A 22,225-nucleotide genomic window follows, 5' to 3' on the forward strand; every position below is an offset into this window, starting at 1 on the left:
AGCAAATGCCAAGAAACTCAATTTAGAAGCAGGTATACCCTGTTTATTTATTTTGTCTGTTTCTGGGGGTGGGGGGAGTTTTTGGCTTTATGCTTTTTAAATTTTCCATTTACTAATTTGTGTCAGACCCTTAAGTACATTTTAACTCTCAGACCAAAAAAAAAAAAATTTTTAATCAGATATGGCATAGATCTGCTTAGAGAAATGTCAATGGAATCATATTCCTTTGTAATATCTAATTCCATAAAAATATAAATGTTTCATGAAATTGTGTCTATTTTGAAAGAAAAGCTGTAAAAGTAAATTCAGGCAGTGCTGAAATGTCCTGTTTTGATATTTTCTGAACATTACTTTTTTTTTTTTTTTTTTTTTTTTGGTTTTAAAATTACTTTATTTCATATTCTAAAAATGTGGTATTTCAAATCAAAATAAAACAAGTCAAAATGAAATGTTTGATAGTCAAAATGAAGATTTTTTTTAAAAATGTTTGTTTTTGCTCTAATTCAGAACAAGGCCAAATTTAAAAAACTTGAAATTGTTTGCAAATGGAACTTCCATTCTGCATAAAGCTCTATAATTGAGCTCATTACATCCACAAACTATTGTTTCCACTGAACTACTGTAGCTCAGATGCCAAATTCATAGCAGTTTAATATATTTCCAGATTTCTGTTTGTTTCCTTTCCATCCATCCAATTCTCCTCTTTTGAGGCTGAATAACTATTGGCCTTTTTTGGCAGCACCACAGTTTACAAATTGCCTGAAGTGCTGTAAATGACAAAAGGAGATGTACACAACACATATATTTTTATTAAATGAATGTAACATTTTTGAGGAAAATAGGAGCAAAGAAATCCACATATTGATTCCATGTGGAGTTAAATAGAACAGCACCTGCATAAATCTATCAAATGGATAGCTTTCCATTAATTAATTATGTATGTTATTTTCCCCTCTCCAGCCTTGTTTTGCAGTTCATGAAACATTTTAACCAACAGCTAGGCTCAGCTTCAGAGCTGGAATAAGCAGGTGCAAGTCCACAGAAGGCAGCTAAGTCATTTCAGGTCTGAAGCTAGTCCCTGCTTTCACAAATAGCATTGAACTGGACCACTGGAGAGAAAGCATATATCTCTTAAATCTTGTCATTTTTAATCAGTCCATCACACTCAGTTGATGCTCATTTGCCCGATATCTACACTACAAAACAGGCTTGAGCTAAATATTATGTCTTGTAACTTCTAGGTTACCACATCTACCATTGGTAAACTAAAGCAGTCACATTTTTATTCCTGCACATGCCCCTGCCCTCTAGCTATTGTAAAAGGGAGACAAATAAAGTGAAAATTTGTACATCATGTGACTCAAGAGTGGAAGAGGTAGGACCAGCCATGTTATAAGTGTAGCCCAGTGACTAGAGCAGTGTTGTGTCTGTGATTTTGTAGGCACTTAAAGTTAAGTATTCCACCACTTAGCTCGCTTTTGTGGATCCTAGCCTAGATGATTTCCCCAAGGTCACGTAGCTAACCTGTAGCAGAGGTGGGCATTGAATCTGGGTCTCTTAAATTACAGGCTAGCACCTTAACCACTGTACCATCTTTCTGCTGTTCACATGCTTACCTTCTGGATTCCCTACTAATTTCATAATTGAAATTCGGAACGTCCACTTTTAGCATTCTGTTGCTAGGGGCCCCTAATACAGAACCACTGCATCAGGAAAGAAAGGATTTCTTTTTTATACTGCCATGTGGAAGAGGAGTCAAGCTTCTTCTCCATCTCTTCAGAAGATTCTTGGGAATCGAGGAGACTGTTTTTCTTAGCATCTCCCTCCTGTAGAAGATAAGGAAAGTACCTAGCTGGTACCTTGCCAATAACAGTGACCATGAAGAGGGAGAGGAAGACCTAGGCTCTTAACTGAAGACAGCAGTAATGAGACTTGTGGGTTTCCTGATGGATGAAGGTTTCCTGTTGGAGTAAACAGGGAGAGAGGAGCTGACTGCAAAGAGTATGGTTTCAGCAGGGATTGTGAATTTCTCCCTATGTGAATATTCTTCCAACAGCTTCACCAAATTTAGCTGGTCTCAATCCCAGGATGAATTGAAGGTTCTCTATAAGTGTTTCTCCCAGCTCTAGTCCTATGTCCCTTCTGCACTCTATTAAGAGTGTCCTCACTGCCACCTATACTTGGATACTACTCTTTCCACTTCCTTCTAACACGTACTGCACATTGACTGGCTGTCACTGGAACATGTTCCAATATTGCATAAACAAACATTCTTTGCATGAAAATAGGTGGTGAATAAGTTAAATGAAATACTTGTTTGCATGCAGTAGTGGGCAATCAAGCCTGTGAACTCCATAACTCCAGGAGGCCAGAGTCAATTGCTGTAGGTGAATTTAAGAGGCAGTTGTATAATTTTATGCTCATTTGTAATAATGTGTGATAAGATAAGGCAATCTAATTTCATGCTGCAAGCCACATGATGCTCATCCCAGGGATCAAAGGAACATTCTTCCTATGTATAACACTGTACAATTGACTAAGTTCATTATAGTGCAGGAAGTCTGGGTATGGGAGAGAGAGATCTTCCCCTGGGCACAGGTATTGGCTTCTTCAGCAGGAACATAGCAGCCTCGGACCAATGGCCAAATGGAGTATTGCAAACGTGCGAGTTCTATAGAGCGGATCCGTAGCTGGTGTATGTCAGTGCAGCTCCAGTGCTGTCAAGGTTCTATGCCAGTTTACATCAGATGAGACTATATTCCTAATTCAATACATTCTCACCACATTTCTATTTCCCTTTGGCAGCCTTAAAGATCTGAAAGACAAAAAGAATAATGGAAAAGCATTCAGAAATTTTGAATCTACAATGCTTGAATGAGTTTAAAGTTTCTCAAATCTCACCCCATCACATTGAATCTTATTGTCCACCACCTCACTAAGTGAAGTAACATCAAGAATCCACAGGAATAGCCTAGCTTCAGAAACCAAAAACCAAAATGCATATACACTTAAAAGGAACTAGAATGCATTCCTTCCACAAAGCCTTTAGCATAACCTGGTTAGTGGACACTTAGCCCTGGTCTACACTTACCTGGAGATTCAGCGGCAGTCCTGTTGACCACTGTGCTTCCCTTCTGCATGCTGTCTTCATTGCATTGCGCCGATGGGAACTGTGTTCCCGTCAACGCAGCGCTACGCTACTTGAGGGAGTGGTTTTATTCAGTCGACTTCCTGATCATTTGAGCAGGTCTACACTGACCATTCAATCGATTCAGAAAGATCGGTCTGACAGCGGCAACTTTGCTGCTGTCAGTATAGACATATCCTTACTAATATTTTTCTAAGCTTTAAAAATAAATCATGAGAGCAGTGAAAAATAAGGTCAGAATTCAACTGCAGACTAAGTGTAATCTCTTGGGGATGTAAGAATATATATCTTTAAACACACACACACACGGAGGTTTCCTTGGCAGTCATTTTTATGCCAACATATAATTATTAATTTTTCATTTTTGTGATTATCTTAATATTAACAGCATACCAATTAGTATCTGTACAGTAGTGAAAGCTCTCATGTGTACAGTACATTGTCAATTTTGTTACCAGTGCTGAGTTTGAGTGGAAAATAATTAGTAAGTTTTTTGCACACTTAATGATAAGTGAATGAGGCCAAATGGAAGCATTTGCCAAATTTCCCATAAAGAAAAAATAGAGATTTTTAATTGAACAATTCAGGGCTATGACTATCTCATTTCTACTAAACTCAGGCTCTAGGTTTGGTTTAACATCTCAAATGCCTTTGTACAGCTTTGCATTAATCTCACCCAGATACAATATACTCTTGAACATAAATCTTTTGTTTGTTTGAGCATACTAGAAGTCCCCAGCCCTCATCCAGAAATGTAAATATGTTTGCATTTGCATTTCCAATACCCTGCTCATGAAGGTAAGCTGAAGGTAATGCAAATCTGAGCTTTCCCCCTCCTCTCTCACCAGTTGCCCTTCAAATGTGTAAGTTGGCCTCTATTGAGCATTTAAAGAAATTAATAGAACAGTAATAGCTTTTACAAAATCAGGGATTCCTCCCACTTGTTTTGTTTCAGCAACATCATATATTTCTCAGAAAGACCTCAGACTAATGTTGAATGCAGGCTGCTAAAGCCATATTTATGTTTGGCCACCAGCTGTCCTTTTCAGTAGGAAGGGAAGAAATGGAAGGGAAAAAAAAGTCTACCACAGTAATTCTCCTTTCCAAAAGGGAAAAAAATAAGGCAACATGTGTGTACTTATGAATATTTATCCAGTATCTGATCTGTGTTTCATTTGTAGAAATCTTTACAACGCACTTACATAGTATTTCCCTTAAGTGCATCAAACTTCACTTTGTCAATAATTCTGGTGTTATTACTGAGGACAGAACAATTGTGGTGGGGGGGTGGCTGTATATATATGTCTGTGTATATAGACACCCATCCCCACAATCATTCTGTCATCAACATCTGCAGGTAGGGAATGATGAATAAAATGAAATGCACAATTAATAGGACACATTTCCTCTATAGAGATAGTGAGATGCCTTCTCTACCTCCCCTCCCTAGTTGCCTCCTATTGTTCTTGTCAGAGACAACATCACCAGAATCATTCACAAAGTGAAGTTTGATGCACTGAAGGGAAATGCTGTGCAAGTGCATTGTAAAGATTTCCACAAATGAAACACTGATTAGATGCTAAATAAATAGAAATAAAAAAGGAGATACTATATTGCTCTGAGTTCAGAATCTCTACACTACTTCCATTTATCTGTCTATGTAAACAGATATAGATACACACATTCATCCAATTGTAACCAAAAAGCATCTATGTTGTTGTTGTTATACACTGATGTAAAAGAATAAAAAAATCAAAAGATCTACTTAAACCTTTCTTGGTCAGCTGCATTATTTTGATAAACATTTCAGTGCTGAACTGGCTAAGTAGATTTTCTTTGATATGCTTTTGTTTTCTGAGTTGTTAAATAATAACTAAACTGTGTTTACAAACTATTAGAACAAGCAGGCCTCTAGCATGAGGTTTAAGTATTTATAAATAAATACTGCATCCACACCCATTCATTGTGTGGGCTACAATACTCAGGCTTGCAGACAGCTTCTGTTCAAGAGCTTCTTGTTCCACAAATTTGAAATAGTATAAAAACACATTTGTACTTGTAATGTCAAGTTACCACATCATTCTAATCAATGCTACCCAAGCTAAAGTCTAGATGAACTCTATCAGTACAGATTAACTGGAAGTATTAATATATATGTGACTTTCAGTTGAGTTCTACCATCATTTACACTTATGTCTTGGCTTTGAATTGCACAGAGGGGAAAATGACTCTTTAGCCTGGATACTGCAAGACATGGAACACTACATACAGGAATACAATTAAATGAAAACCCCAATTTCTATTAATGCTAACACAATAGACCTAGGGAAGTTCAATGACAAATGGAATTGGGGGACTCCCATGCAGCTTCTTTTGCCATGCTGTCTAGCAGGGTAAGTCCAGTGTGATTCCCCAATGAACAGTCATGAAAGCCAAACTAATCCTTAAGGGAAGGTTGCCTTTAATCCCCTTCTGCTAAAACAAACTGGGACTCAGAAATGTTGTTAGATCTCCTTTCCTCATACAAATAATGAATGGCAAGACAAGGGGTACCACTTTCTGCAGCAGGCTTTGAAGGCCTTCCCTCATCTTGCAGACATAAAGCAGGTTATTCAGCCAATTCTCATGACTATAATGAGAACTCTGTCCCTGTGCTTCCATTCCTTCTTTCCCCCCACATCCATGAAGTAAGCTATACTGGCCTCCTTGACAACAGTGCAACAAATAAGACAAGAAGTTTGTGTGTGATCTAGTGGAAGAGGAGAGGCTTTAAGAGTGGAGAGGTAACAGTCAAAGTTGCAGTTCAGGGAGATAATCTTAGCAGCAACGTTTTGCATGGACTTGAAAAGGGTAAGTTGCAAGCATCCATGTCAATATCAGAGAGGAGATTAGAGTAGTGAAGATGTGAAACAATCAGAGCTTTGGCCAAAGGTTTTGGTGTCATAGGCAGAGATGAAAAGTCATATCTTGGAAGTCTATGCAAAAAGAAGCAACAAAATGTTGACACTGCCTGGAGTGTGGATCAAAGGAGAAAGCCAACTAACAGGTAAAACCAAGATTATGGATCTGATGACAAGGACAACAGTTGTGCTGTCCATAATGGCAGAGGAAGGGGAAAGAAGAGATTGGGGGACGAAGAAAATCAGAAGCACTATTTGGTGCCAGGATAAGTTAGAGTGACAGCCACACTTGTTGATATCCTCTATAAAAATTTCATGTGAATTTGATCTTCAGGCTCTTGGCAAGTCTTCACAACTGTTTTTCCCTCATTGCTTGAACTGAGTTTTGTATAAACCTGTTACCAAAATGTCAGCTTTATAGACAATAATTTATGATTATTTATTTCCTCTAAATGTGGACTGTACCAATTCTCCTTTATAAGTTGCATATGCTACTAACTCAAAATATCTCAAGGTTATGGAACAAACCAATATTTTCAATTTAAAAAACCAATCATTTCCAATATGATTCAGTCACCAAACCATGAATTGAAGCAATCTAATTTGTCATTGCCGCATATGCATTTATTGTGATGAAGAAACTATCCATGAAACTCAGAATTTAAATCAGTATTTCTTCTGGAAAAACTAGAGCTAATTGTTTATATTATTTTTATTCCATTTTTAATAAATAGTAATTATTCCAGGGTAGTGATGTAATATGGTGTATTATTTAAGATTTAAAACACTAATTGTGCCAGCACTTGAAATATGACAGAATGAGTTCTCACTGAGTTAGTCTCCAGAATCCATTTCTGAACAGAAATGTCCAAAAAGACATCATTTCGTGCACTTGTACATATCAGTACTTGTTGACCTCTCAGCACATCTAATAATATGAGGCCCAAATCATTACTAATAGAAGGCAATTTTAAATTCTGCAAATGTCACTAGCAATTTTATGTTAAAATAAACTACAGCATGTTACAGTAGTGAACACAATATTGAAGTTGTAACAAAGAAGAGTCAAAAGTCCATAAATCCATAAACTTTAATTTTTTGGAGCAAATTAATATAGTCACATAACATAACCTGTATACCTAATGATTTACATTAAGAATTATCATACTTTTAACAAGAGAAAGAGAAACTACACATATACAATACAGTCTAATTAATTTTGATAGAGCAACCTTCACATTTGGAATTTCCCAACCCTTTAAAATACACACACACACACTCACTCTCTCTCTCTCTCTCAAGGCTATATAAATCCATAGGTAAAAAAGCTTGAACTTCAAAGCTTTTCTGGCTTTGTAAGCATAGTTTGTAAGTTCTTTGAAATAGCAAAGCAATTCTAATTAGTGGTACTCTTAAAACATAAATCAAGTTACCAGGCACCCTCAATTCTCATTGGCTCAATAGCTTAAATAGGTACCCACATTACACTGTAACCATGTTTCAATGAGCACCTGAACACTAGAAGAAATATGTTCCTGTGGGACGCTCAGTACATCTTTCAGATGCTCATATCTTTATTAAATCAAAAATAATGTTATGCAAACCAATAACAAGGCATTAACCTCTCATGTCCATGCCAAGTTTCATCTAGAAAAAAGGGAAAGGAATATTTTAAGGTGTGTTTGTGTAGCTACGTGATTTTTATAGTCTACCACCAGGACTAATTCCCAGTGGAATAAATATTAGGATGATTTTGTTGCTAACTAGACTAAACAAAGATCTCGTCTGCATTCATATTATTCTTATACAAGTGCCTGGAGATCAGCCACAGGGTTTATTCACTGAGGGGGTGTCCTCTGGTAGCTGCATCTGAGGATTAGGTCTGCCCAATCCAGTGCTGCATCCCCTCTTGCTCTCTAGGAGTCACACTACTTCTTCTTTGTGGTGTGGCCTCCTTGAGAAGTCTCTACAGTTTTTTTTTCCTTTTCAGGGTAACAAGGTCTCACTGTCAGAGTGCCATTTCAAGTAGTCTTCCCAATCAAACTGCCACTTTCCCAGTGGCTAGTAGGGGAACCTGAGCCTAATTACTTCTCCAGGTTCCTGTCCAGGTACCTTATAACCACCGCCAAGCTCTGCACCTTCTGAATCTTTACTGCCATTTCCCTGGGCTTCATCCTACTCTGCCCTCTGTTCTCTTTCTTTTGTGCTATGCCTCTGGGTAAAGCCCTTCCATCAAGATCCTAGGGCTTCTGCTCCCCATCAGGTTTCCTCCCTCTCTTCTCACTAGGCCCAGAATCACTACTACACACTTCCATACTATAACCCCTTCTGCTTGCACCTCCTGACTTTGTACAAGCCCCACCTAGTCCTGTATAAATGGGCTCCGCCTTCAATTAGTGCTTGTCAGTTATGCCTAAGTATCCCCCCAGGTGCAGCCTGCTTGGTTAATTAGCCCCTGCTGGGCCACCTTAACCCATTCAGGTTCCCAGTCAGTACCGGAGATTTCCTGTACTAAGTGCCATACAATCATATAGTGAGAGAGAGCCCCGTCCCAAAAATCTTAATAGCACATACTTTCACAGAGATCTTTTCTCCCTTTTCCTTAGATTTTCGTTATTGAAAGTAAACCACTTGCAAAGTGCGCATATCAGTACCTTACCCACTACCACATGAAGTAGGAATTCCCAAATTGCTGGTGGGAGTTTTGCACAGATGAGGTATTATTTTCACAGAGGAAATTAGGCATTGAACACCTGTTGTTTCATCCAGTGTACTCTGATTTGCTTTAGAAGAAATAAAAACAGTTGTCTGCTTCAGTAAACAGACCACAACTCTTTGATAGCAAAAGAAAAGTATTTGATAGAAAAAGTCTTTTTTCCCTCTGAAGACCACACGCTGAGTAAACTCAAAAACAAGCTAAAATAATGGATGAACTCAAATTTCTACAGTTTGTCCAGAAAGCAATTGACAATGCAGAAAATATATCACAATCAGTATTTACTTTAATGTTATGAGACATATTCAAGGCTGTTCAGGACTTTTCTGTGAGCCCCAAGTAAGGGGCAGAGTTTTGTTGCCTCTGGAGCAGACAGGGAGGCATATTTTCACAATCTTCCCAGTATTGCCCTTGCTCTGTGTGGGGAATTACACTGCCTCAGATGTAAACATAATGCCCAGTGTCTCAAAATGGCTACATGGGTTGTGGTTGGGAAGGTAAAGTCAAGGATTTTCCTAATCCCAGATACTTCAGATGAGTATGAGAGACAATATAATGGCTCTGCAAAAGCTATATCTGTCCCTGTACTACTATCTACAGTCTGAGTGGCCCACCCAGAGGAGTAAGGGGGCGGGGAGAAGAACTTTACATGTCCCTGCAGAATTCCCCAGCGTGACTGCATAAGCAGGGACATGATTATGTCCAGAATGTGCTGCAGATCAATTGGGCTCAAAGAGGTCAAACAAAACCCCAAAAGAAGGAAGATGTTAAAAAAAATGTTCTTGTTTGCTCTTGGGGCCAATTTGCTGTATAAATCTCCAACATACTTGGCCAAAGTTCCTTCTATTATCGTTTCTTTGATAAACAGTCTGAGTGCAAGTTCAATGCTTTTAACTACAGGCCCTTCACTTGTCTCCCCATTCACATATTCTCTCTTTCAATTTATTCATTCTCTTTTTTCATTCTCATTCACTCACTTCCACCATGCTAATTCACTCCCATTCTCTTCTCTGAATTCAGTCCAAATATCCTCATTCTCTCTCCCTTCTTTTTCTGCCTCTCTCCAACTCTTATTCACTCCCATTTACTCTCTCCACATTCAGTTCCACTAATTTACATTGCCTTGTTTCCTCTCTCTCATTCCTTGTCCCGTCCCCATTCTTCCCCTTTCTTCTTCCCCTTTCCTCATTCTCTCTCTTTCCCTGCTCATTCATATCTTCCAATCATTCCTTCTCTCCACTATTCATTCTTTTCATGAATCTCCTCTCAAACCTCTTTGCCTTGCTCTTGAGCCAGGGAGGCCTTCAGGCTGAGGACCATAGGAGTGGGCCAGGATCAGGTTCTCCTCATTGGTCGGACAGATCTTCGATGTATTGATCTAAAAAGGTACTGTACAAAATCTCTGGTGTGCATGTGCACACATCCTAACACATCATACACATGACTACACGACTTTTTTTTACAGTTGTCCAAGAACCAATCTTTAAATCTTTGAGAAGGCCCACTGAAGCAAATGGAGTGGCTCACAGATCTAAGGCTGCAATATCTAGCCATTTATCTTGAAACAGTTGATTAGCACAATGATGGCACTTACAGCATCAGGAAGAAATAAGTACATCTCGACATTTGGTTCAAAGCTTTTCAGCAAGGCAACATAGCATTCAAGAACTACAATTCTAGTTAGAATATATTGTTACACAAGGATGGGTTATTCCACTCATCAGAGAAGCACACTGTGCTACCTTGCCACTGATACTCAAGAAAAGTTAACAGGGATGTTATATTTTTACTTGTGTTTTGTTTGAAATCTAAGTGCTCCATGTAAACCATCTCTTAGTGCAATATGCAGGTGGTATTTAAAACTGAACATTCTTACAAATGTGCTTAACTGTAAGTACATAAGCAATTCTTTTGAAACCTTTGGAACTACTTTTATGCTTAAAGTTAACGATGTGCAGAAGCATTTAAAGGACAGTACTTAAAGTAGGACTTAATTTAAAATAGATTACACAATAAAGGAAAGAAATGCTTCATGTATGGAAAAACTAGGTTAATCTAGTTCTGCATCAGATGCACAATGTAAACCAATTGATTTTGTTTTCATATTTTATTAATAAAAGCTATATATACACGATATTCAAAAAGTCAAAAATTCTTTTTGTGTAGCTCAAGATATGTTTATTGTCCATGGTTAATGCATGAGCTCTCTCTTTTTTGCATTCCAAGGAATTTTATTGTTTTTGAATTTTGCTCCTTATTGTAGGTTGATCCAAGTAGCAAATTGTATTGTTTTTCCACAAATACCTCTGCTGCTTTAGTTATGAATTCCTGAGGGGGGGGGGGGAAGGACTGTAAGGTGACTGTTTGTTCTAAGAGGTGTTCTTTGTGTGATGTCCTTCAAAATGGTGAGATTTATGGGCATTAATTGATCATAGCTCATTAACATGCATGTTGCCATTTATCAGCTATTTTGTTGCCGAAAGTACTGCATAGATTCTTAATGATGTTTGTGGTATTCTCTCTTTCAGGTTTAATTTTTATTCCCTAGCTATGTTTCTCTATTTTAGCAGTGTTATTATGTAATTATCAGTCTTAGTGCTGTGTGTGCTACATTTATGTGGTTCTTTGTATTTTATCCCTTTACGATCAAGGATGATTGTCAATTAATTTGCATAAATCTTAGACAAATATTCTTTAGTTGATGCTACTTGGCGTAATGTGCTAAAGCTTCTGGGAGTATTTTATGTTTTTATTTTCCCGTAGCACTTGAAAAAAAATTCACAATGCATATTAACTACTTACATTTTTATTCTAGTAATAGACCAATTTTCCCCAAAATGATTATCAAAAATTGGTATTAAATATACCTTTTACAAATCTATAATACAAATAGGTTTATTATCTCAATAGGCTCCGCTTCAACCTGCTAAACAGTTCAAAAGCCTTTTTACAGTGAGTCCTGGCTCTTGAGTTCAGTGTAGTTTGTAAAGATCTGGATTCCAGAGAGGTAATTATTAAGACCCTTCGGTTTTAGTTTTTACCAAACTTTTCTGAAAAATTCCCAGGTTTGGAAAAAGCCATTATTTGGGCTTTCCCAATTGTAACCCAAATCTTGGAAATACTAAAACTCTCTGGACTTGCTCCCAACTCACAGAGTTCTCACTGAATGGCCCAGTGCACCTGAAATTAGTAGACAGCAAAGATGGCACACAACCACATTGGTCCCTTCCTTCCTGAACCATGGTGGAGCTCATCTTAGGCACAGTTAAGTATCAAAACCAAGTTCTTATCTACCTGTAAACATTTGTTGCCTATTCTTCCCATGTATGGCTCAAAGCAGTGAACACTCCTGTGAAGTGCTGACTTCAAAGGGAGCTGAAGGCTCTCAGAACCTACCAAATGTTCAGCATAATGAATAATCAAGCTTTTAGGTACCTTTATGCATGGAACTATAGAGCCATCAACAAGAAAGTCTCTAGTGACCACCAACCTGTTCTATGGGTTCATCTCAGACATTTATTTCAATACGATTATTGGTTTAATAACCTCACCACTTGTTAGTAGTCTATAGTATGGATCTGCAGGAACCCCATCAATATTTTACATCCTTAAGTACAGAATTTTCTGGGTTTGGTGCATTTTATATCATTTAAAACTATTTCATCAATACTAACGGACTGTATAATCACAACATGAGGTAAAAGTAAAATGCATATTACTTTGGTGGTATATTGATTTTAAACACTATCATTAAAAATAAAGAAGCAATACTGAACAATCTGATTTAAACCTGTATAAGGAAAGAAATTTGGAATTAAAGCTAAAACTATGGGCTGAAAAGGTAGCCATATGCATAGCATCCATTGTACCTTTTAGGGTTTTAAAAAAGTTCAGTGTCTATTGTGATTTTTGAAGTTTTAAACCACCTGGATTATTGATTTTCTGGTGCTAGATTATATCATATACTGATAATTATTTCTCCATTCATATTCTAGTCCTACTGGAAAAGATGTGTTAAAACTGTATGTACTGATATTTTCTTTTTTTCTTATCAGAAAAACGTCACAAGTTACTTAGCAGTATTAAGAGTTAATGTAGCCCAGTGGTTAATCAAGAAAGAGGAATATGGAGGATTTTGGGTTCAAATCCCATTTGAGACCCCCCCAATCCTGCAAACTTGAACATCACATGTCAGTAGTCCTACTGAAGTAATTCTCTGAAAGTCTAAAAGGGACCTTAGTGTAAATGAAAGTCAGGCCCACTGGGACTACTCAGGTGTTTAAAGTACAGTACATGCATAAATCTTCAAAGTGGGGCTGAGTCAGGAACTCTGTGCAATCTCCAACAAGTCATCTGAAAACATCATATTTCTGTCAGACAACATGTAAAACTGGGAAAACCAGATATGCTTTCCTTGGCAAATCATTTTAAAATCAAAGCTTTGTGTTCCCATACATTCATCAGTGCAGAATCAAGCTTGTACGTTTATATAATGTCTTCTTGTTGGTTTTATTCCTTGCAGAATTGAATATTCTCTGGATACATGCACATTTTGGAATTCTACTTGTTTTCTGTAGATGGCCCTTTTAAACCAAAGGAAAACATCACCCGACAGTATTTTGTCATTAAGAAAATTAGGAAATGTATAGTCATCTGATGACATGCTTCAAAATCCTTTACATCCCCCAGCCCTTCCCTCACCACAAAATAAAGTGTTAGTAAATTTAAATATTTAGAGAAATCTTCCCATTTCAAATAAAACCAACATGTTCAATGTTCACAAGACGGGCAAGTCTGAAAAGGTTAAACAACATCAAAAAGTTCTTAATCCTATCCAAACTGCTAATAATTAAGCTAGAAATCTCACTAGCATAGTTTTCCCCATGTTTTCCCCAAGGTTAGAAATAGAGTGAGAATGATATTTCCTATAGTGTTTTATTACTTATATTTCCACTTCTAAAAACAAGAATTTGGTAAGTATATGAAAGGAAAATAAAACAATGATCTGAACTTCTTTGAGCTTCTAAGGAGGTTCAGGTCTGGTTTGGTTGAAGATTTAAGTGAAGTGTCAAGGCAGTTTTTATTTAACCCAAACAGGTTTAGCAATCCATACCTGAGAACAGATATGATTGCCTTAATTAAAGACAAGAGAATTAATTTTAAACTGATCTGTGCATTAACTTTAAAAGGCTAGAGAAGTCAGGGGACTTGAGCTATTTATCCTTGAGGTTATGGATGTACCATTTCAATAATTGTGGATGATCTGTGAGAACTATAGTGACACAGTAATGCTATCAGAATAAAATACATATACTATAAATTTATAGCAAGCTTGCAGATTAATATTACTTCCAGGAATGCCAAAAACATATTTGTACTTTCCTCCCACAGCTTTAGTTTATGTTCCTACTGTTGTTCCCCCTTCCTCACTACTCCTTGGGGCCTTACACTGCGTCTTCTTAGACCTTCTATTGACTTAATTCTTGATCCTGCATTTCTTATACACCCATAACTTTCATTGATATCGGTGGGAGCTTTGTGTGCATGAGGAATGCAAGATTAGACCCTTGGACTGTAAATTCTTTCATACCAGTACATTGTCTTTTATATATCTATAAATGCCATGCACATTTGTGGAACTCTACAAATAATGCTAACACTATTCCCCTATCACTAGCCAAATCAATAACTACAAACGATTCCATCTAGAGTTTTCCAACTGAAAATTAACATCTAATGGGTGGCAAGATTGAACAAAACAAACTAGTATATCTTTTTACGGATTCTCAAAAGTATTGTAAAAATCAGGCCCTAGCAATGTCAGAAGCTCTAGCGGGATTTGTGATGCCTCTAGATGAGGTAGCCAGAAGTATGAAAACATGTTTTTTAGTTATATTGTGAACTTTTTTTTAATGGCATTTTCTTTCCATCTATGCCATACACAGCAATTGTTATCTGATGTGTACTACAGATGGGTCATGAGCAGGGAACACACACACACACCTGTACTGGATGTATAGCAGAGGGATTATACAAGCCTGCAAACTCCACAATTCTACTAGAAACCTGATGTATATGGATTTTCCAATCATTTGTGTGTATCTGATTGCTTTAATCTTTTAACATTCTTATAGTTTGTTTCTTTCTTTTTATAATAAACCTTTAGTTTTATTTACTAAAGTATTGGCTGACAATGCGGTATTTTAGTTAAGATCTAAACTTGTATTGATCTGGTACTGTGGCTGACCCTGTGGGTAAGGAGAACCTTTTTGGTAAAGAGCATAGAGTTTTAAATAACTGGTCTCTTTACTGGACCTAGTGGCTGACTGGGAGCTGGAGACTGAAATGCAGTAGAGGGGGCTGTGTGTATTTTTATTGTGGCTTCTTGATAACCAGTGTGGAGAATCAGAAGCGCTGTTTGTGGCTGGTTGGGAAGTCTGACTTCAGTGTCACCAACCAGTGCTGGGAGAATCTGCTCTCCTTTTACAGCCTGCCTGGACCTTGGCATTTTCAGGTGGCTACCCTTGGCACGGACAGGTCACATCTGGTACATGGATGTTTGATTTCTTTTTATTGTACTAGGCAAACAGAACTTTTAAGGGGTGAGGCAGAAACAAGAGTCATAGTTGCTACAGAGGAGTGCACTGTTACAGATGATTTTGCTTTTCAGAAAATGTTTTTTGAACAAAAGCCAATTATTTTATTCTTGCTCACTAAAATTACTTAAATACATTCCTAATTTTAAGCATGGGAGTAGACCTATTAGCAAGGTATAGGTGTAGTCCCACTGAAGTTGAGTTGGGCCTGAATTATCTTCTTAATCCTGTTCAACCATTGGCTAGCTTTTAAGAAGAAACAGCACTTACTTTAGCCTACTAATTTCAGCTATAACTATCAGCTGAAAGTTCTTTTACTCTTGAGGCCTCTATACCAGTGTTTGGTCTTTTCAGATATGTGTAATAGCATACAGAAGAGGGAGGAAAAATGAGCAACTTGTTTAGGTAGAACTGTGAATACAGTAAGAAAACAGAACTTACGTTATCGTTCATTTTAAAAGTTGATTGAAAGCTTTTTTCTACATCCTCATGTTTGTTTTAAAGTTTCTCAGTAAGATTTTTTTTCCCTCTATATCATTGCCATATATGTCAATATCATATATCATTACCTACCTGTGTCGATCAACTTTCCTTTGGGGGAATTACAACTAATCTCTCAGCTACCTATGTACTTGCTTCAAATACCATCAGCGCTTTTAAATTTGTGAATGGGTGCAAGAAGTTGGCTGGCCCTAAGTACTTTCGTAAAGACAAAGGTTCACCTGTTGAGACATGCAGCTCTCAAGTGCTTGAACTCCACATGGAAGAGCAGTGTGATTACCGATGCTTACTTGTTGGATCTTGTAACCATAAGCGGGTGTACAAATCTCTCTGGGAACTGAGATCTGGAACAGAGACAACCAGCAGGGAGAACTGTAGAAACATTGAACTGCTGAGAGAAAGCTTAAGATGAGATTTATGATGGTGATTATTCCAGTTACCAGTAGAATCAGACCCAAGGAAGCAAACTCAGTGGCAGTGATGCTTGGAACTATGCCTACCCAGCTCTAACAGAACAATACAGATAGGTGTTCAAGGCAGAGGGTAAACTACCTGATAACTAAAAAGTTCTTACTTTCAATCCTCTTCTTCCACAAGTGAAGAGTTATAAATCCTTAATTTAATTTAAATATACTCCCCCTAGGGCAATCCCCCCAGTCCTTGCAGCATACAATATCTCTTTGTGGTATATTCTGAAATGGGTATTTTATCGAGGTAATGGAAATAAAGAAGATAGAAAAAAACCTTTGAGATTATAAAAAAAACTGTGCTCAGACAGCTGGAGAAGATGAGTAAATTCAACAGTTCCCCACTTGAACAAGAACTTCTCTGTATTCCTTGATATGCTTTTACTGCATATCCTCCTACATAATAAACTTAACATAGATTTGACTCCTGAGTCACAAATCCATCTTCATGCTTCAAAATAAAGCATATAACATAAGACTCTAGAAAATAGTTCAAAATAAAGCTTGGCATTTTGAAAAATAGTGATTTGTTAAATTTATACAGAACATGGTATAATGGCCCTTTCATCAAAAAGGATAAGCTTTCCTAGATTCAAAGGAGCTTATTCTGATCTCACTTATACTGATGTAAAGCGGGGGGGGGAAAATCCCTAATGAAATCAGTGAGTTACACTGCTGTAAAAATCACTGTCAGGTAGATCACAATCTAACCCAAAGTGTTGTTTCTGTACTTTCTGAACAGTTTTAGCACAGCAGACCAGAAACCCATTTTGGACCACCTTAGTGTCAATAGATTAAATGAACCACCATGAAGAATGAGAGGCAGTAAAAAAATGCAATAAATAGCAGCAGGAAATATCAAAAGCAGAGGAAATCTCAGAGCGGGAAGATGAAAACTCATTCTCATTTAATTCCTCCTTCTCATCTCACTTTGCTGTTGATTTCAGAATTGCATGCCAGAATAATGCCACATGCATGTTATTCTGATTGTAAAGATGGAGCAATGATGGAAAATTAGATATCAAAAGATTAATGACGGTGATGTGAAGTACCAAAGAATAGTCAGGTGTGAGTAGGCAGAAACACAATCCAAAGGCTCTATCTTGAAGGCCAATGGGATTACTCATGTAAGTCAAAAATTATTTGCAAGAGGAATGGTTTACAACAGCGGTTCTCAACCTTTTTTTCTCGAGTACCACTCGGGTCAGGTACAGTCAGGTCAAGTGGTACTTGACCTGACCCGAGTATCACTCGGGGAAAAAAAAAGGGGGGGGCCCTCGGCGGTGGCGGGGTTTAGCAGCGGGCTCCGTGGCAGGAACAATGCCCTCCGCCAAAACCCTTCCGCCATTTCCACTTTTCGGCGACACAGTTTCGCAAGCGTGGGTGGGAGGGCCCATGCGGCAGCGGCGGATTCAGCGGCACGCATACCACCCAGCCTTCTTCAGCGCACCACTGGTTGAGAACAGCTGGTTTACAAGATCAAGCCTCAATCATTTGACAAATTTCATTTTCTTTCCTCTAAGTGCAACTTTCACCTTGGTTCTACTCCCATTTATCCTGTTCCTGAACTGTAGCCATGTATGTGAGGTTTTGGCATCGTAACCTCATAATGTTTGAATGCATAGGAAACATGTCTAGGATGCAGAGGACAGAGAATAGCTTAACATGTCTTTTTGACATTATAGACATAGTCAACTATTACAAACTGGGAGAACTTCAGGAAGTTTGAAGTTTAAGTTTCAAGCATAAAAAATTGTGGATGTTTATCCAAACCCTTCCCAAATTCACCTGAACCTGGTTTCCTCTGGCTAGAATTCTGCAAGAACAACTTTTCTTGTGGTGTTTTGGTACTTTTCCTTCTAATTCTAGGAAGTATAGAGACATTAATAATATATTTTTAAAAAAGCAACAGAACCATATTAACACAAGGGAACTATTGAAATCTATTTAACAAATGGCTAAATCATGCCCTCTACTCCAGGCTGAATACAAGGGATTGACACATGGGGTCTCAGGGAATGGAAAGGACCTTTCCTAACGCCAGCCTTGGAGCAATAAAAATGATTTTACTGATTCCCCGCCCCTCCTAGTCCAGCTTTGCTCCCAAGTTCTCTTGCATAGATATATGCAGAGAGCATTCTGGGGCTTTCTGAGGCTGCAGCGAAGGGATAAGATTTATTCCAAATAGTTGAGTTGCTAAGAAAGTTCTTCTAGAGAATTGAAATTCTTATTTCAGAGCAATCATTCACATACACTATTAACCATGAAATGGTACCCCGGTGCCTCCTGTCTGAAAAGGCTCCCATTTGCAGTTCAGATTAGAGTACAGCTGTGTATGAGCGTGTGTGCAGACGGGGCAATTCTTAGTGAATTCAAAAAAAATATATATACTTTTTGAAGTAAGGCCAAGTATCTGGACATGAACAAACTGCTTTTTACACATGAATACGTGAAAGGTAAAAACCAGTAGCATTCTACAGGTTTTGCGCTGAGATTCCCTTTACAGTGCTCCCATCTAACATGCTAATGAGATGAGACTCATCAGATAAGAAGTGCCAATGCATTCTATAAATAGATAGATAAAAGATTCTCATCTCACTCACTAACAAGGCTTTCCTTCCCATGCTAAAATTGCTGATGCTTTTGAGAGGCAGCTTGGATCATTATTTTCTTAATTTTTATCCATAAACTCCAGATGGCTACCATCCCACTAAAGCATTTTTCTTTGTCACTGTATTATGCTGCAGCATGCACTGGTTGATAATGAATACTTCACTCGTTTTTCTGGTTGCATTAGTATGATTTCACTGGTTTTGATGGTAAAGTCTATCACTATTTCAAGCTGAATGAATCTGCTAAGTTACTCTAATGAACATTATCTTTAATGTAAGCCAATGGGAGAAGGAAAACTAACCAAAAAAGCATTCTCTTAAAGGGCTCAGCAGAACACAGAAAGAGACAACAATATTCCTTCTCACAAATAATAGTGTAGCTCTTTCTTCTGACAGTGTTTCATTTTTGACACCAATGGTGACCCTCTGCCAAACAGTAACAGATGTCCATTGCTTTGCATGTTGGGTTCCCAGTAGAGAAGAAACAGTCTGACAAGGAGGCTCAGTATATTCTCAGCGTCATCTGCTTTATTTATGCATATTCACCAGTCCTGAACAGAGACAGCCACAAACAGTATGCCTGCTCTCCTCTTCACCAGAAATCTCAGCCCACACATCCATGTCCAGTTCTCAGGACACCGCTCTGCCATCAAATTTGCCTTCAATAACACAAAGAGCACACTCTCTGTCATCTGTCACAGTTTGTCTCAAAGAACTATTACCTAACAAAACAATAGAGTATAGCTGGGCAGGAATTTTCCAAAGAAACAAGAAGCTGAAAGCCTAAAGCCATGGGAGCCATAGCTGAACCATGAACCTCACTGCCTGGGCTACCAGGGTGTTTTCAATTAAAAAAAAAACAAACAAACAAAAAAAAACCTAATTATTTCAAAATGATTTTTTCCCCCAGATTTCCTTTGCACTGGAAATTTCAAAATTCTGCTTTGGAATTAGTTGTCCTTCAGAATTTCAGAATGTCCAATGGAACAGAAATTCTGACTTCCAACCAGTTCTACCTTACAGCATTTCTTCAACAACTAAATACATTATTGTAAGCTAAGAAAAAGACCTTGTAAGACTATGTAACATCATCATCTGGTGACCCTCATGTCACTGTGCCTCAGTAGATCACAGCTGAGAATGCCAATTTGAGAATGAAATGTAGAACAGACTCACTCCAAACTGTTGGTTATTCTACCATTAGATTATAACAAGCCAGTAACAAAAGTAAACTTCTGTCTCACTACACTGGATAGCAAGAAGTCAAAAATGCAATCTCCTTAGGCATTCCAGCCTTTGACTGACCACCCAGACACTTGACTGTATGATGAGTCGTTACTGAAAACCAATTTAATCAGATAAAAGTTCCTTCTAATCCCAAGAGGTCAGGTTAGGCAGGTCAATATATAACTCAGATTTTACCCAGTTATCACGCTGATGCCAATCCCTTCGTAACTAAAACTAAAGGTTTAACAATAAAAGAAAAGAAGAGAGTATACATGGATAAATGATCGTATACTTACAAGTGATTTCTCAGTGTTCACAGATCAGGTTCATAGAAGTGATAGAATGAACTGCTAGCTTGCAAAAGTCTCTCTAGAATTACCCAAACTGTTTGGGGGTCATCAGTCCTCATTTAAAACTTCCTTGTTAAAAATCCAGTCCAGAGAAATGAAGCAGGAAATAAAGACAAAATGGGGATGTCTCACTTACCTTTTTATATCCTTTGTCATGTGCATGGAATTTTACTGTCCCAAAGCCCACAGCCAGTTTGTGGAAAGTGGGTGGCCCAAAATGGAGTCCAAGGTCATATGAGCATATCACATGTCCTTACATAGTTTATTGAAGCACAAGAAGTGGCCATTGGCCCCTCTGAAGCAGCCACAGGAAGAGCTATCGGAGAGGGATGCTTTTCTTCTATGGCCTATTGTTAGAGTGAAGTGAAGTGTTCTTAATGGGCCATCAACACATAGCTGTCTAGTCTTGATGTAAATCTATTAGAGAGTTGTCACCCAGGAATAAACACATTTGGAATCAAATATATAGCCAATATTCATAACTTTAGATATAAAAATGATATATGCATTTAACCAGGATAATCATACTGTGGCGAGGGTGGCGTGTTCTGCCCTTTCATGGGTCCTGCGCCCTCTTCAGCTATGCCAGCGATATGCCTGGGTGGAAGCAGGGGGGGGCCCAGTCCTGCCCTCTGTCCCAAGCCCCAACCCAGGGACCCTGTGTGGAGCAGTCTCCAAACTGCTCAGTCTGTGACTTATTCCCTTCCCTGGGTCACCTGTCCTCAGCCTGACTGCTCACGGTCCACTTCCTGGAACCAGGTGGGGAGGGGTTCTCCCTCAGGCCCGTGTGCCTTGAATCCCTGGCTGTGCCCAGATGGGCACCCCCTTGTCTCTAGTACCTTTTGGGTTGTGGTAGCAACAGTGTTTGCTCCAAGCCCTGTAGCAGCTCTCCTCCACTCTGCTCTGTTCCTCCTCTTAACACCCTTCCAGCTCACAGGGAGGCTTTTAACTGCTGGGGCAAGCTCCTTGATTGGCCTCAGTTGGCCTAATTGGCCTAATTGCCCTGGAGTAGCCCCCGCTGGATCACCCAGGAAACAGGGTTTTTTGATCCTGGGGCTAATATAGATACCCTCCACTACACTCCTGTAGCCATCAGGTCTGGCCCTGTCACAATACTTACCAAATCATAACTTTTCCATTGACACCTTACATAAAATACTTTGTACAAGATTTGTTGCAATTGTACAACAGTGGTAGCAACAATGATTCAAATGGTCATATTTAACCACATAGCATCACACCCCAACATAAGATGAAGGAGAAAACAGAGGAGTCTGCAATTGTACCTATAGTGATTCATCTACCACCTACCCAACAATTAAGCTCAATGGTATTTTCTTCTTTATCTGAAGCCAAACATGCCTTCACTTGTGTAAATTGACCCCAAATGTAAAACGGAAGCTCAATTTATTGTAAAAATCAAACAAGCAAGGAGTTCCAAAAATACAGTACATGCTTGTCACTAGAAGTATTTAAGCTCTACACATATACTTAGCTAGGGACAAAAGGACCTTGAGGAATAAAATTAAATCTTATGCTTAATGCTATGACATTTTCTCACTCCGATCTTCAAAGGGAATTCAAGAGTTTTGTTTGAAACCAATAAAGATGTATACTAAAGAGAAATACAATTACACAAAGGCAAATGTCATGTTTGTCCCTACTCCTCTGTGTTCCTTCAAATGTGTAAAACTCTAGCATGTGTCCT

At 38.3% G+C, this 22,225-nt stretch overlaps 1 long non-coding RNA gene across 2 annotated transcripts; it reads right to left on the reverse strand.

The window, feature by feature from the left end:
• Positions 1 to 19,442: 19,442 nt before the first annotated feature.
• Positions 19,443 to 21,426, reverse strand: LOC137166304 (uncharacterized). Of its 2 annotated transcripts, none has more exons than XR_010923636.1 (3): positions 21,357 to 21,426; positions 20,464 to 20,582; positions 19,443 to 19,599 (listed from the first exon to the last, which is right to left on the reverse strand). It is a non-coding gene; the product is annotated as an uncharacterized lncRNA (long non-coding RNA). The 2 variants fall into 2 exon arrangements; XR_010923637.1 differs by having other exon boundaries at positions 20,464 to 20,586.
• Positions 21,427 to 22,225: the final 799 nt, after the last annotated feature.

Source organism: Emydura macquarii, unplaced genomic scaffold, assembly GCF_026122565.2.
Source record: "Emydura macquarii macquarii isolate MOO-44397 ecotype Brisbane River unplaced genomic scaffold, CSIRO-AGI_Emac_v2 contig_2834, whole genome shotgun sequence".
Classification (NCBI taxonomy): Eukaryota; Metazoa; Chordata; order Testudines; family Chelidae; genus Emydura; species Emydura macquarii.